Below are 4,696 nucleotides of genomic sequence, written 5' to 3'. Positions count from 1 at the left end.
AATATAAAATATAATATCATACTAATGATTTAATTTTTATGTTACGGATCTCGTACTGTAACACGCTCACTACCAGAAATTATGCTTCCGGCTGTGCCATTCTAATAGCAAGAAGTATTACGACTACTTTACATACTAAATATTAAAAATAGGACCCTGTGACTTGATACTGTATCGCTGATTTCTTTAAAAATCGGAATAAATACTTTATCTTAAGAAAAATACAAGCAGGCATAGATTCATATCCAAGACTCCTTAAATAATATCTCATAATATAATATACATATAAAACATACAACTCCTATCCCTCTTACAAACTTGTAATAAAAAAAAGACGAGGGAAGAAAATAATCTAATTAACAGAACATCATATAAACCAAACACAATATAACTCTTCTTAATGCTTCTTCATCCGATTCCTGAAAAGGTAAAGCTGTAAGGGGGTGAGAACCTAACCACACGGTCTCACCATGGAGTTTCAAAGTTGTCATAAGAAGATATTCAATAAGAAAACTGTTTTCAAGCTCAGTGATTATCAATGCCTTATGAATCTTTTAAAAACCAATAGGAAATCATTCAAAACCTTTTCAAAGAAATAATGTTTAATCTTTTAGAAATCTGAAACATTTCCTTTCTTATAAGAAAAATCTCAATCAGAAACCAACCACGCAATCAAACAACACCATCATTAATTCAGCATCAAAGTTCATTCTTAAATGTAGTACACCAGGACAAACACAGGCAAGACAGATAAGGAAAACACAAGTAGGTAGCAGTTACAGCAAATAGTTCAAGTAGCAGTTAAGGACAGTTTAGCAATTAGGCAAACCAAAACAAGTTCAAACCCAAACAAAGCAAACAAATGCATATGATGCATGCCTGTCCTATGACTGATGAGGCTCATCTGTCGGTTATCCAGCCAACCCGACAAGTCTGAATTGTCCTTAGACTGTCCCCCGACGTGTATCCCCAAGAGTCTATGCATAGATTTTTCTCAAATAATCAATATTGCTCAATGAGGGTAACATTCCTGGGAATTTATATAGTGCCCAGTCACACTTACGTCGTAGGGTCAACAGAGTATCGAGTTTTCAACCTGGTACACGTGGTGGCAAGCCACGACACTTAATCCAGGGAACCTCGTATCTCAGATATTTCAAATTCATAAGCCATATGAATAATTCAAAGATCATATCTCAACATTCTCAACATCATAATCATTCATCAATCCAAATCTCATTTTTAAATTCATTCAAAAACCATATTTCAGAGAAAATTCTCAATCATCCTTCTTTCCATTCCGTTCATTAACAATTTCCAATCCAAAACATAACTCTTCCTTTGATAAATGAGGTAGTTTAAAATCATATAATACTTAAACCTTTCTAAAATAACTACTTTCAATGAAACTTCTAATTATATAAAATTTCGGCAGCATCTCCTCTAAAACTCGGATACTACCATCCTTTTCGGGTCCCATCCAAACATTTCTCAAACCATTTCCAAATCTCAATCACTTTCCAAAATTCAACCAATTCCAGTATCAAATTATTTTCAAACCAGACGAATTCCAATAATAAAACTCTTTTTAAAGTCAAACCAGCTCAAGTATTAAATCATTTATAAAATCAGATCGACTCAGAATCAAATCGCTTTAACTTCAAACCAAGAAAAACCAATTTTCCTAATAATCAAGTAAATAACTTTTCAAATCCACTTATCAACAATCGTACTTCGCTCAAGCAATCAAGCACCCAACAATCCAGTCCAACAAACCATCACATCCACAAGACAAATATAATCACAGAAATATATCTTTTTGCATCAATATCTATTTATCACAACTCTGTAATGTAAAATAGATTTTAAGAAAAATTCCTACCTCAATTAACTGAGTTCACACAAATTTATCGTGATAATTCCCTCTCCTTTTAATTCATGGCAGCAGATGCGACTCTCACGCAATTAGAACGGCAATGGCAGCAACCGAAACAGCGGTAGCAGTAATGTTAATCTTCACCGCATTGGTCATGGTTGCAGCAAAATAAAAGATTTAGATTGGATAGGAATTAATAGCAATTTCAACCCTGGGGATTCAAGACAAAGTAAGGACTAGAATTAAAATCAGAACATGAAAACCATAGCAGTGATAAAACAGAACATGCAGATGGACCAAACCTATGGGAAAGATCAGACCAATACCAGGATAACAAAATCAAAACTAGTAGCAGCTTCAACAGTCCCGCGACAACACTAGCATCAATATTCAATCTAATTGTAGCAGAAAATAGAGTAAAAGTAGAGAATTAGAACGAGTTTAAGGAAGCGAAGGACCTAAAGCAAAATAGAGACAGCAAAGATACCTTCATCAGTGACTAACGGCAGCGTAGAGTTCAGTGGTGGTCACGGCGGCATCCGACGGCGGCGCACCACAGAGAAACTTGCGGTGACAAGTAGACCTAAGCTTCAGTGGCGGTTTCTGGGCGGCCGCGGCGTTCTCCGGCGGCGAAGATGCGGCCAGAAGCTTTGGAGGTGGCGGATCTAACGACGATGGCATCGGCGACACGAGCGGCAACTGTGCGCGGCGGCTGGACGGGTCGCGGTCCTCCCTTCCTCGCAGATCTCTCCCCTCTGCCCGTGGCTCTGCTTGACGGCGACGGATTCAGAGGCGGCGACGGATTCAGAGGCGGCGGCGGCGGACACGAAGGCAGGGCTTCTCCTTCCTCGCGTACGCTCTTTTCTCTCTGACGATAGCAGGCGACCCAACAGCAGCGACGGCGCGGCGGCTCCTCTCCCTGCATCGGCGATGACGGCGATTCGGGATGAAGGCGACGGCGACAGCAAGACGCAAGGCAGCTTCTCTCTCTCCTTCCAGTCGCGGCCTCTCTCTCTCTTTCTCAATGACTCGACGGCGACGACGGCTCCCAGCCCCGCCGGCGCCGTCCCCTTCCTTCCCCCCTCATCCTCTCAGCTCTCCCTTCCTCTCGTGCCCCCCTTTCTTCTTTCTTTCCCTTTCTTTTGTTTTTCCCTTCTGTAGATTAGGTTAGGAAAAAATTAAGATGAATGTGGTGGCTAGGGTTAGTTTAGGAGGTTAGGGTTAATTTGGTTAAAATTAGGGTTTTATTTGGGAATTTAGAGTTAAGATAAAATTCATATGAGTAATATAACAATTTTATAAAATTAAGAGTAATAGGATAATTAAAAACCTGTTTTAATCCAACACTAATATTTATTAAAAATACTATTTAATTATCAATTTACAAATTATTCTCAAATAAATAATTCTAATTCGATGACTATAGATAATATAATTAATTTTCTTTATTCATAAAAATTAAAGTATTAATTTCTAGAATCACAATTATTTAAATCAAATCATATAAATTCTTATTATTTTACGATTTCTAAACTTTATAATTTAAATATGAAAATTACCCAATAATTGTAAAATTAGATAAATTTTCTAATTTAATTATCAAAAATTGATTTAGTTAGCTTTAATAAAATAATCTCCGAAATTAAAATCTTTAATAAATAAATAAATTGAAGTTAGTTCACAATAAGATTTTTCGAAAATTATCAGTCTTACACCCTACCCAACTTATAAAAATTTTCGTTCTCGAAAATTAGCGTATTACAAAAAGCGTTACATGGTTTAACACTTTGTGTAAAAAGCAAAGAACTTTAGCATTCATATTTGTATAGTTTCAAATACTTTGATTACCACATAGCATAAAGATATAAGGGTAGGAGTGTAATTGCAAGACAGAAATTACAAGGCAAGCTTGATGCAAATGACGACATGGTTCAAACATGTAATGGTAAGGCAAGGTGGTGATAGGTCATAAAATAGGCTGGGGTCAAAACGACGTGCTTAACATTCACACATTGATCTCGCACCAACTCAGATATTCAACTATTCAACTTTCAACATAACTCATCTCTACCATTCTTAATCGTACTTCATCGATCAATTCATCCAAGGGTTCTCAACCTCATCAAATACTTTGCAAATCTTAGTAGTCATCAACTTAACATCAATAAAACTCTTTTTCATGAAACAAGATTCCACAACTCTTTGCTACGTTGTATGTTTACAAATTCTACCTTTTGTGTTCATCAAACGTGTTCTAAAGGGCTAATGTGTCGTTTACTAAGCGTACGGTCGCACAAGACATCAAAACTAATCTCGAGTATACTCAGAAGGATAATAGACCATAGAAAAGAAAGAACAGTGACAAAGACCGTGTTCGCGAGAATTTGAAAGAATTATAGAAATCACAAGTAGACAAGGATGAACAAGTAATAAAAAGTGCTGGAAAGAGAATCAACTGATAACTTTAAAGGTAACTCTTGAATCGAAGAAATTTAATAAGACCAATAAGATGAAAAATAATGCAGTATTTTGAAACGAACTCAAGCTGAGTTAAGCAAATATGAGGTTTACAAAAGAAGAGTATCCAAAATTAAAAACAAAGCTCTCAATACTCGTATGATCTCTGTACATTTTTTTTACGCATTGCACGGACATGGAGAGTAGTTATTTTTTAAAAATTACTTTTGGAAAAATAAAAACTTTATTAATGGACTTTGTATGATTTTAGACTGTAAATTTTTTAAAATTTTTTAAACTGAAGTATAAAGAGTAACAAGTATAATTACCCGTGTCACGCACGTGATAAGATTGAAATTATAA

The 4,696-nt window shown here is 36.0% G+C and overlaps 1 long non-coding RNA gene across 1 annotated transcript; it reads right to left on the bottom strand.

The window, feature by feature from the left end:
• Nucleotides 331–2,170, bottom strand: LOC110262773. The gene is made up of 2 exons (XR_002347761.1): nucleotides 1,883–2,170; nucleotides 331–419 (listed from the first exon to the last, which is right to left on the bottom strand). It is a non-coding gene; the product is annotated as an uncharacterized LOC110262773 (long non-coding RNA).

Source organism: Arachis ipaensis, chromosome B05, assembly GCF_000816755.2.
Source record: "Arachis ipaensis cultivar K30076 chromosome B05, Araip1.1, whole genome shotgun sequence".
Classification (NCBI taxonomy): domain Eukaryota; kingdom Viridiplantae; phylum Streptophyta; class Magnoliopsida; order Fabales; family Fabaceae; genus Arachis; species Arachis ipaensis.
The sequence above is the reverse complement of the archived record's forward strand: the minus strand, read 5'-3'. Positions and strand labels throughout refer to the sequence as shown.